Source organism: Lemur catta, chromosome 5 (assembly GCF_020740605.2).
Source record: "Lemur catta isolate mLemCat1 chromosome 5, mLemCat1.pri, whole genome shotgun sequence".
Taxonomy (NCBI): Eukaryota; Metazoa; Chordata; class Mammalia; order Primates; family Lemuridae; genus Lemur; species Lemur catta.
The window spans coordinates 98,931,711-98,944,377 of NC_059132.1; the positions used below are offsets into that span (position 1 = coordinate 98,931,711).

The following is a 12,667-nucleotide window of genomic DNA, read 5'->3' on the forward strand; positions in this document are numbered from 1 at the left end:
GAAAGAAAGCTAGATTGCTTAAGGCTGCTGTGGACAATGCATTGAATATCCTTTAATCTTTTCAACCACAAAAACAAAGGATGGAGCTTGTTTAAAATGATTTTTTTTTTTTTTTTTTTTTGCTGTTAGCTGCTTTATCAGGGTTACACAACCGGATGTTGAAAATGTACTCTGCCCCGTAATCACCATGAATAAGAGGAAGCTTCATTTCTACTTTTCATTTTTACTGGGTGAATCATGTCGAAACAACGTTGGAGAGGTAAGGAGAAAGCTCCGATGTCTAATCTACCATTTCTTTGTACATTTCAATCCATACATTTAAAGAACCTCTGAAACCATTGAATTGGGTCTGTAACAGAGACATGGAATTGTCTCCACCCATTGCTGTGGTTCCACAGTTCATCATCTATTTGTCTTTGAACTGAGCCACAAAGGATTGTAGTAAGAATACTTGAAACAATGTCGTCTGACATTTCTTAAAGTGTCAGATAACATAGAAAAGTCAATGAAAATGTCCTTAAAAATAGTCACTACCCACTATTTCAGACTGGAAGAATAGTTATGGGTACCAATTTTATTTATTGCAGTAATTGATTGCTTCTTGAAATGATTATTTTTCACAGATAAACAAAATGTTTGGCACTTGTTTGTAAAATTAAATTTTTCAGTCTGTGAAACACCTCAAAATTAAACGAGGTATTCCTAGGCTGAGTAGTTTTTCCATTTCAGAAAGAGTGTTAGGCTACAAAAGCTTATATGATTTAGTTTTCACGACATTTGCCAAGGTAAGTGAATCTGAACGTAAGTCAGTTAATATTAACTATTCTAAGAAGCAAGCTCAACAAATCTGGGTTTAGCCCTCCTCTTAATTACTTTGCAGTTTATTTTCTTGGCTACGTTCAACTAAAATCACTGTGGGCGTTGACAGCACAAGAAAATGAAACTCCCTTCTCTTCACTTAATCTTTCTTAAACTATTCTAGCAACATGGTGTCACTGTTGGGGTTTTTTGAGTAGTCTTCCTGGATGTATAAAGCACATCTTGTAGGCTAGGATCAAGAGCTCTGTCCCTGCATTTAACGTTCTAAAGCTTCCTGGCCACTTTCTGTGTGTAATGAATGGTAGGAGCTATCTCTTTGGAAAACAACAGCAGGAAGAATATTGGCAATCCAAGCTCACTGTGCAATCTGAATTTCAAAATACACAAGAACTTGTGATGAGGATTTTATTTAACTTTATTTTCCCCAAGAAGTATAGTTTTTTAAATCTGTGCCACATCTTCTGTTTTCTTTATTTATTTATGTAACAACATAGTCTATGTTTACATGAGTCCACTAAAATCTTCTATTTGAAAATTGGAATAAATTGGAAGTCTCTTAGATTTCAGCCTCTAAGTAAGAGAGATTTCGCAGAAGTGTTGAGCTAAACTGACATAAAAATCTTGCTATAACTCTTCCATACCTGACCGCCTCAGTTCTGGCTTCCTTTTCTTCAATGTTATAATTTTCTGACTCTCTGTAAACATATTACTCACAATAACACATAAAGACATAAATCAGGACTACAAAATGAGACAGGAGAGGTCAGGGGCCCATTAATCACATGTGGGGCAGGGTGATCTAGCAGAAAGTGCCAGAGAATCGATTAGACCTTGGTTCTGTCATGTATTGGCTACCAGGCTTCAGGAGAGACTTTGTATGCTTCTGTGCTCTCTTCTGCCAAGATAGGGATGAGAGTGTAGAAATTAGATGGCTGCTCTGAAGATTAAATGTGATTATAACTGTATTGGCTATAATTTATTAAATTGTTGTTTGCCTAGGCACTGTTAAAATATGGCAATTAATTTTCACAACATCCATATGAGGTGGCTGCTATTATTATCCCCATTTTACAGATAAGGCAATTGAGGCATAGAGATCGTAAGAAACCGGACTGAGGCTACTCAGCTAATGAGAAACCAAGTGGAATTCAGACTCAGGCCGTCTGACGTCAGCTGCCTGCTCTTAGCCTCTGTCAAGACTGCCTCTCAAAATATATGTAAATGCACCTGGATCACAGTCAGTGTAAAATGCTTGTTTTCTTTAATTTTCCTCTCCAGAATGCTTATACTTGATGCCATAATTAGTCCTGGGAACTTGGAAAATTAATAGAAGATTATTGTGGTTCCCACTGTCCTATTGTAGGCCCAATTCTAACCCATTTAAAATATTTTCATCTGTCCCAGTGAAGAAAGTCAGGCAAGAAGAGAGTTTATCGACTAGTTCTCACTAAATTGTTAACTGAGAGCGCATTCACGAAAATTTACATTTTAAGAAGACAGGGATAGGGAAACGATAAGCCCAAGGGAAACTATCACTAATGCAATTTCAATGGTGCCTGCTAAAGAAAAATCATGTTTGAATTCTTGGGGAGGAAATGAGAAGCTTCTAAATATCTTTGGAAGCCAAAGCATTTTAAGTGATCATTCAACCTACTCTGGAAGAGCTGGGAGGTAGCCGGGTAGTGTGAGTGGACCAGGCCTGGCGAAGTGTGTTCTCTAGTCCCATTGTGTGACTTCTCTTTACAATGAAAGAAGCAACACTTTGGACCATACATGTAAAAAGAAGTAAAAAACAGGCACAAATGTACATAACTTTTTAAACAGTGGATTTTTACTGCAAGTTACAAGTAATATAAAACTCTTCCTTCTGTAAAGGTTCATTGGTTTCGAGGGCCACTATCCCCTCTATATAGAGCAGAGACCTGATAATCTATGCAATGCGTCCCATCTACGGCTCTCCTAGCACTGTTTCTGTCTCTGCGTTAGGTACAGAGGGATGTGTTATTAAAGACACCATTGTCCACTCTGAAGGCAGTCTTAAAGACTAAGCTATAAAGTCATTAAATCTTATTTTTGCTTTATCTTATTGTTTTTCTCATCTCAGCCCAACTTCTTGAAGACATGATTAACCCTCAGACCTCACTGTGTCACCTCCCACTCTGCTCAGCACACAGTAATGCAGCTTCCATGGATGCCAGGCAGAGTTTCCACCATGATCCCCTTATTGGTAAAACCAACGGCCATTTCCATCTGAACCCACCATCCATACACTTGGCTCACAGACAGGCTGTAGTCCTTACACTCTGGTGGTCTTTGGAGCTGACCACTACCACATCTTGACATGCTCCCTTCCCCTGGACCTGAGGCAACTCTCTCTTCTGGCCCGACAGTTACCCAGTTCTACAACTACTTTCTTCGTGACTGTTGTGAATCCCCCTTTCTTTCCACTTTCAATCTTACCACGTCCCACAAATCTCCTTAGTATTATAGGAAACCAGAATATGCCACCCCAAAATATGCCTCTTTGATATAAAGATCATTTTGAGCTGGAGGCAATTGAGAAGAAGCAGCTGTAGGAAATGCTCTCTGCCCTCCCGCCTTCCCTGAAGAGCAGGACGTACATTTGCAGAGGCAAAGGTATCTCTCCTCCCCTCTCCACCAGGAAGACACCAGAGAAATCTACATAACCAACTCCGATTTCTTTGTCTTCCCCAATTTTGTAGCCTCTAGAGATTCCAAGTCTTTTTCCTTTGTCTTGTCATTTCTCTAAAAAGCTACTGATCTTTGTTGAAGATGCTGGATAAACCAGAATTCTAAACCACCTCTTTGTGGTCTCCTCATTTTGTGGGTATCCCCCATGTATATATGTGGGGTATATATACACGTTAATAAATTTCTGAGTTTTTTTTTCTTATTAATTGATCTTTTGTTACAGGAAGTCCTAGTGAAAAACTATGAAGGATAAAATTATTTTTTTCCTCCCCTAAAGTATTATTTTCCAATCACCTTTCTTGGTCACATGTGGAGGGAAGAAATAATTTTTATATATTCCCATAGCTTCGATTACTATTAATCTCAGGAGTTTTTAATAGATTTGGGGCTTACAGATCCCTGCAAAAATCTGATAAGAGCTAAGGCCCCCAACAAAAAAGCACATAGACACTCAATTTTGAACTCAAATTCAAGGAATTCATAGACCTTCTGAAGCCCAGGACCACAAGGATAAAAAACCTTGATCTATACCTTGATAATCTGAAAATCTATATTTATAAGTCTGCTCAGATCTCCTTTCTAGGCTTTTAAAATAGGCATTATAGGTGTAAATTTTTTATGGGCTTGCTTTAGCTATATCTCATAAATTTTGGTAAGTTTTATTTTTATTTTCACTCATTTCAAAGTATTTTTTAATTTTTTAAACTTTACTGTGATTTCATCTCTGACCCATTGGTTATTTAGGAAGGTGTTTGATTTTCACATATTTATGAATTTCCCAAATTTCCTTTTGTTATGATTTCTAATTAAATTCCATTGTGTTGTTGTTGCATAACATACTGTCTGGGTTCAGATCATGGTACCCCAAAGGGTGGCACCTTGGCATGCTAAGTGATTGGAGCAGAAGGACGTGGGAAGGGCTTGGAAGCAAAGTCTCATTCAGACCTTCTCCTGGCCTCCTATCCCCCATCCCTTTTTCCTCCCTCATAGCAAGTCATAGAAATCAGAATTCTTCTTCTCCAAGGTGGGTCATAGAACCTAGGACCCCTCTCCCTCAAAACCAGCCATAAAACCTAGACAGGTCCCTCTTTCTCTTCTCTCTTCTCCCTTGAATACCCCCATTCCAGAGTGTCCTGCCCCACACCCTGGAGGAAGGATGCTGCACAGAGAGGCCAAGAGGAATCTGAACAGACAGGTCTTGCTTTGTTTCCCCCCTCAATCTATTACCATTACATTATATCTTTTTGTTTAATCATCTGAACACGGCTGTCCATTCTTTATCCAATCTGAGCATAAAAATAGACAGTTTTTTCTGGGTCTTTGAGTCTTTATTTCTGAAGAATTGTGTGTGTTGTAAAATTTCGATTAACTGAATTTGTCATTATTTTTTCTCTTGTTAACATGTCTCTTGTTATAGGAGTATCAACTGTGACCCTTATGATGGGTGAGGACCTTTCTACTTTTACAATATTTGTATTATAGCAATATTTTTTAAGTTCTTGAAGCTTGTTTTATAGCCTAATGATGGTCTACCCTGGAGAATGGCCAGCATACTTGCTTGAGAACAATCTGTATTCTGCTAGTGTTGAAGGGAGTGTTCTATCAATGTCTATTAGGTCTAGTTAGTTTATAGTGTTGTTAAAGTCTTCTATTTCCCTGTTGATCTTCTTCCTAATAGCTCTATTTGTTGCTACAATGGATATTAAAATCTGCAACTGGTGAATTGTGTATTTCTCCCTTCAATTCTGTCAGTTTTTCAGTCACATATTTTGGAATGGCATATATGTTTTTCATTGGTATACCTTTCTGATGAATCAACCCATTTATCATTATAAAATGTCCTTCATTATCACTAGTTATAATCTTTGTATTAAGGACTATTTTGTCTGACATTAATATAGCTACTGCAGCTTTATTTTGGTTACTGTTTGCATGTCTTTTTCTACCCTTTTACTTTCAGTCTATTTGTGCCTTTGAATCTAAAGTTTGTCTCTTGCAGACAGCATGAAATTGGATCTTTTTTTTTACTCTGCTAATGTCTGCCTTTGGATTGCAATGTTTAATCTATTTACATTAACATAGTTACTGATAAGGTAGGACTTGTATCTACCATTTTGATATTTGTTTCCTACACATCTTATGATTTTCCTGAGCTAAATCCTATATATTGCAGCCCATGGGTCATTTATACATCCCATGGAAAACATAAACATGCCCAAAGCTGAATCTATATTGATCCCATTAGATTCTTTCTTCAGTGTTTTCTATCCAAGGAAAGGGGAACATTGTTCATTCAATTACATGAAAAACCTAATTGCCATTAGTTACATTTCCATTTTCTTCAAGCACAGAACCTACACACTCCCTTCCTGCATGCCTCCTCACTGCATGCCTTTTCCTGAGCCCGGCTCCCACTCTCAGTCCCAGCACAGCAGGCTGGTTAGTGTCTCTGCCTCCCACCTTCTCGCTCTACATTCCAGACTCAATACTGCAGTTGGATTATATTTACTAAAATGCAAATATAATTTTGCAAGCTTAAAAATCTCAGTGGTTTCCCACTGCTCTAAATTTTACAGTCCTTAGCGTGTTTACACGACCCTGCCTGGCTTGGTCCCTTCCTACCTCCCTGCTGCCGTCTCTCCCACACTGAACACCCTGCTCCAGCCATGCCAAGTTTCTTTCCATCCTCTGATCATCACCTGCAGTTCTCTTTGAGAAACACATTTCTTTCCATCCTCTCCTGTATCTAGCTAGTTACTTTCAGTGCTTGAGGTCTTTATCTGTTCATTATTTTGTGCCTGCTGCCCACAATTCCCTGATACCTCTGTTTCAATTATCTCCTAATATTTACTTCATAGAATCCTGTACTTTTGTTATCACAGTACCAGCATCACTTTAAAAAAAATGCTTTTTGTCTCTAGTCCCCAAAGAATCTCAAGTTCTATGAAAGCAGGGACTTTCAAAATTTTGTTCTTTAATATATTCTCTAGCACATTCCCCAAGACCTAATAGTTACCAAATAAATACTTGTTGAATGCATGAATGAATGCCCCAGTTTCCCTTAGTATCCCATTTTAAACCTGTCATCCATAAATTGCTGAGCTTTTAAAAATTTTCTTTAGAATTTTAGATTATATTAACTCTTAGAAAAAAAACCAACTCCATCAATTTTTAGGTGATGTCTCAAATTTTGACAACATGAATGGAAGTTAGTGTACAAGCCTAAGTTTTCTCTAATGTTATTTTTTTCTGGGTTTTTTTTTTTTTTTTTTTTTTTATAAAAAGCCTATAACATGTCTTCTTAACTTCCAAACTTTTAAATTTAGGAGTCTTTTCTCAAGATTTGAAAGCCATTTCAAGATTAAATAAGAATTGCCAATTCTGCTATTATTCTAGGCATTAACTCCCTCTAATTGTTATAATTTTATTGAAATGTGGGCTCTCAGTCATCCATGTGAGAAGACATGGTTTTTACATAAAAAACATAACAAACTATATCATCTCTGCAGCAATTGTTCTAGTGACATGAAATAAAATAAAGTCTCCAATATACAGTGTGCTATTAATCCCCTTTCCTGGCCCCTATAGTGTGGTTAATTCTCCTGGAATTTGTTAGACTACACTTACAGTGAAACACATGTAATCTTCAGAAACCAAGCCTCTAAAGTCTTGGACTTCATTGACTGGACAGTTCACTTTTGAGAAGCATTATTTTTAATTATATATAATTATAAAATGCAGAATAAAATTTCAATTCTCCAAGTCAATCTTCCTGAAAGAATTATTTGATGATTATGTAAAAAATCACATGGGATATTTGTTTAAAATTCAAATTTATGGGCCACATATAAAAACTATAGTATTATGGGTTACCAGTGATCAATATTTTATAACATTAATAGAGAGAAAGATCATTAGACAGTATAGATCTAATATGATACTTTTTACATAACTCTGTAGCATATAGAATTTATCTTTGAATTAATTTTATTTATAAAGATTTCACTAGAATTTGTTTTCATATGATTTCAGCAAATAAATCACTTTATTTGAAAAATATAACGAAATGCCCTAAAATGTACAAAAGTTAAAGATAAAAGAACACAAATATACTATATTTCAGCAAAGACTAGTCAGGGTTCAGAACACAATACCCCAAAATATGGCCTATGGCGTTTGAGAAAACAGCAGAAGCAGGAAGTTCATTTGGATCTTCTCCTGCCCCATTCCTCCCAAAGACTTTCCTTATGTGAAAGGCAGCTTGCTGTACCCCAGAGGGAAGAAATGATATACAGGGACTCCAAGAAAAACAGGCCTTACTAAGTTCCTCCAGTTTATGACTATTTGATCATGCCCTTTGTCCTCCAGTTGTACTTCTGCATGACTGTCCCTAAAAATAGTTCCCCCTGGGTCTTTGGGTCTTCATTTCTGAAGGCTCCTGTGTCAAGTCAAACTTATAGTAAGTAAATTAGTAAGTTTTTCGCTTGTTCATCTATCCTTTGTTATAGGGGTGTCAGCCGTGAACCTTGTGACAGGTGAGAAAAAGATATTACTTTTTCTTCCCCACAGATGCAACACGTGGACAAAAAAATAATTTGAAATAAATTGTTGTCTAATGAGATTTTTTTTTACTGGAGATATATATTTTTCATTTAGAGTACAATTTGTGAATGAATTAGGCAACAAGCACATAAAAATGCATTCTCATTTATAAATTGATGTTTGCAGATCTTTGTTTTGTTTTCTAGAAAACACAACTTTAGCTAAATTTGGTTTTATAAAATTAATAGCATATTTAACATGTTCAATATTTTTAGGTATGTGACTGTATTCACAGTATATATGAATTCGTGAAACACAGTCATGTTATAATAATATTAAATGTTACAAAACAATTTTTAAATGGTGTAGAATAATGTGTATTTATAGTTCTGTCTCTATAGGGCTTAAGCTTTTAGACCTTTTTTTTAGTTCATTGAATTTGGAAATTTTACTGTTTCTGCTATGGACTAGAAGGATATAAAGTGCCTTGGGGAGAGACTGCCAAAGAAAATATTACCCCCTGTAAAATGTGAATACCTGTGTGGCCTCTCAGGTGTAGGAAATACATTTATTATAAGTTAGTCTTTACCCATAGGGGAGTGGACTATGGAAATAGCAGATGAGAGTTGAGTTGGAAATGACTGACAGTAACGATGGGTGGCTATTTAATTGTTTTATGGTAGTTCTGAAAAGTGACTGTCTTCTAATTTTATAAGAGGACACATTCTGTAAAAGGTTAGTTCTGCCAGTAAGGGTTCTCTCATTTCATTTACTCCTTTCGTCTGTTAAATAGTAAAAATAAATAGAATACCAAGGACGGAGATTGAGCTTCTATGTCTGCTCCCTCTGTTGAAACAATGCAGGTACTAAACTGTTTGCAATGTAGGCCCTAGGCCTTTTTAGTCTCTTATGAACCCTGTAACGTTCTAATTGTTCCTGAAAATTATAATAATAAGGGTTATTTATCAAATGCTTACAATGTATCAGACCTTAGTTCCTGCACATTATATATAAAATACTGCTTAATCTTCATGATAAACCTGCAAGATAGGATTATGTTTTTATCTTCAACTGAGGAAACCAAGACTCAGCAAGGTCATGTCACTCACTAGCATCAAGCCTTTCAGCTAATAAATCATAGCTCAAGGACTTAATTTAGGTCTGTCTGATTCTAATGCCCTTGCTATTTAAATTTAATACCAAAATATTTTTTCAAAATCTTGCAACACTAAATTTTACATTAATGATTTTGTATGTCTGTCAAGGTAGAAGAATAGCTTGCAGTTGGTTCCCAGCGTTTGGTAGGTTAAAATGTGTTATAAATACATAGGACTGAAAACAGAAGATGATCTCGCTTTGCGGTAAAAGGGAGTGGCCTGTGGAACTGAATAACTTAGGTTCTAACCCTGTCACCATCCTCCCTTGCTTTAAAATTGCAAAGATGAGTTTGTGGACATCTCTTTAGGACCATTATATTAGAATTTTAGATTATACAAATATGAAACAAAATTTTGCTAAAAATGCTTCCCCTCCATTTTATATGGTTTTTGATTTTTGTCATTGTTTTGCAGGATTATAAATGTCTCACATGTACTGTATATTGGTTTACACTATTTAAACTATACTTCTGAACACCAAGCAGGTAGTGGCTTAGCCATCAGTGTCTATGCAAACAAAACTATCACACCTAATTAGCTTTCTCATAAACTTACCAAAGATGACTCAACACCAGTCCATTAAATTTCCCTAAAATTCAGACGTGTTACTAATTAATTCTTTATCACTCTGCATTTTATTAGAAAACTGATTATTAAGATGTAGTGGACAGCAGGAAATTATTTTATTAAAAGACTGAGACTGTGATAGGAAAGCTATGTTTTCTAATTGAAATAACAACAAAAACTCCTTTCTTTTATTAGCAAGCTAATTAACAAAATGTTCTTTTTTGAAAATATGCATCAAGTGATGAATGGCATTCATTTTGAAGAGTTCTCTTCTTAGTTATTCAAGTATAATGTGTTTGGAGGGGACCCATGGCAGGGTGGGAGATGATAGTACCTTCTGTGATTCAAACAAGGCTTCTTCTTACACAGTGTGCAAAGTCAGTCCCTATGGAAATAAAAGATACATTTCTTTGGGGAAAAAGGCCCAAACTAAGGAAGGGATTAAGACCTCACCTAGTTTTCCTTTTGATACTCATTAGTTTCCTTTTGAAACTACTCAAAGCCATGCTTAGGGCCTCCCAGAATCTCTGGCTCTACTTTACATCATTACCCAGGCATCACTAGGGCAGGAAGAAAGTATCAAACTACACAGAACTCATCTCCATTAGTGACGTCATATAGCTATTTCAGAAACATCACCAATGTAGGTGAGAAGACACTAAATTCTAGAGAAAAGCCTGACTTCTATTGGCTAAATACACCCCAGAGATGTGGTAGCAGATTTGCAAGGAGGAGATCCTAGGCTATATTGCATCTCTATCCAGACACATTACCCCAAAATATGGCATGTTGGCATTTGCAAAAACAGCAGCAATAGGAAGGTGATTCTAACCTTTTCCAATGCTTCTCCCCTGAAGCAGGTCAAAGATCCCGTGAGTGGTGCCTCTACTATTCCTGGAGGAAAGGGACATGCTTATCTCTGAAGATGATGGATCACAGAGAAGAATCTGGACAAATAGGCCTTGTAAGTCCCTCCCAGTTTATGTCCATCGGAGCATCTCCTTTTGTCCTCCCATCATGTTTCTCCATCACTGTCCATTCTTCATCAAACCTAAGCACAAAAATATACAGCCGAGTGGCTCAGAATGCCTGTCCCACAGAAATCAGGATGTTTACTGCTGGTTATTATAAGCCATTAAGTCTTGGCATGATTTTTGTAACATAGATATAAATAACTAAAATACAGTCATTGGCCTATGAACTTAATATCTGTGCAATAAATATAATATACCTTAAATCTTACATATCAGTAATTGAAATGAGCTGAAAGCAATCAGGAAATTGATAAAAGGGACAAGGAAAATGAAACAAAGATGTGAAAAATGGCCATACTAGAAATATTTTGTAAATTATTAAAAAGGTTAATAATACTCGGTGTTGTCATGGGTTTGGGAAAATATTTATTCATAAACCCATTGTATAAGAAAGAATTTTGTATAAATATTTTAAATGAATATGCCCTTTAACAATTCCACTTGTAGGAATATAAATAACCTAAGGAAGTAATCTTACAAAGACGTACATATAAGGAAACATCCTCACAGTGTTATTCATAATAGCAAAAATATAGAGCAATTTAAATATCTAAAAGAAATGTATATGCAAAATAAGTTGTGATAATCACTAATATTGACTCTTACATAGCTATTATAAATGATGAGAGAAAATGTATCTAACTTAGAAACAATAAAATTTTCTTCATAATATTGTTACTTTTTGTATATCTTTCAGTTGATTTATAGGCTCTTAGAAAACGAAAACTTCTAGGAGAATTTATTGCAATTTGTCCTTTTAAAGCCAAGGCAACTAACTAAAGCCCAAAGAAGTTACCATTTGGCACCACAGGGTTGTTAGCAAATAAGCTGAATCTGGAACGCCCCCCCCCCCCAGGCTTCTGGCTGTTAGTATAACCGGCTCCATAAGCAAAAATGCCTTTTTATAGTTCTCTTATGTTTCAAGTTACCAGGCCAGTTAGATTTGCTGACCAGAACTTTGTAACTTTTCTTTACACTGATACATTCCTTCTTGAGTTTGTTTTTTTTTTTTCCCCAGAAAAGGTGGAACCTCCTTGCAACCATGAGATAACTACAAAGACTTACTCCACCTGTTTGTCCAGAAAGGACAAGATAAGCGACAACCCACCACACACTGTGCCCAGGTACCCACTGAACAGCCTACTCCCTGCATCCTGCCTGTGCATAAGGCTGAAAGAATGACCAATCTCAACCCCTAGCTCATTATACTACTAAAATCTCTGCCCTGAGAGGGACTTTTCTGCCATTGGTCATATGATGTATGTACGAGCATGATTTCTCACTGTGCTTACGTGCCCTGCACTCCACCCCAAACATGTAATGATGCTCACTCCCCTCATGCATTACTCATTTGGCTTCCAGAAAAACTGACCCGGTTGACTGGGAGGCTGATCTGAGGTGATCCCTTCCTCCTATCTCCTGGTTGATGCATCCTCTGCAATAAATTTCCTTTCTTCCCAGACAATCTTCATTGTCTCAGTAATTGGTTTTCTGTACAGTGAGCAACAAGAACCCCCTTGCAGGTTCATTAGCATTTGTATCAACACATCAAGTTAGTGTAATAGAAAACATTCTGGAACTTTCTTAGTGGTGGAACTGTCCATTTTGAGCTGCCAAATTTGAAACTGTCTATTTGCTGTATCTTAGAGAAAAAAGGAAACACAACAGACAAGAAAATCTATAGGTTTTATTATAGAATAAGCCATTGTTCAAATCCTATTTTTGCCATTTACTACCTTTGTGACTTTGGCCAAATTCTTTAATCTCCCTGGTCTTGTTTCCTTCATCTGTACAAATAATATAACAGATTCTCCTCAAAATTTGGGGAAAAAATAA

The 12,667-nt window shown here is 36.4% G+C and overlaps 1 long non-coding RNA gene across 1 annotated transcript; it reads left to right on the forward strand.

The window, feature by feature from the left end:
* Positions 1 to 202: 202 nt before the first annotated feature.
* Positions 203 to 12,282, forward strand: LOC123637716. Its single transcript, XR_006735036.1, has 3 exons — positions 203 to 259; positions 10,655 to 10,761; positions 11,850 to 12,282. It is a non-coding gene; the product is annotated as an uncharacterized LOC123637716 (long non-coding RNA).
* The last annotated feature ends 385 nt before the right edge of the window (positions 12,283 to 12,667 follow it).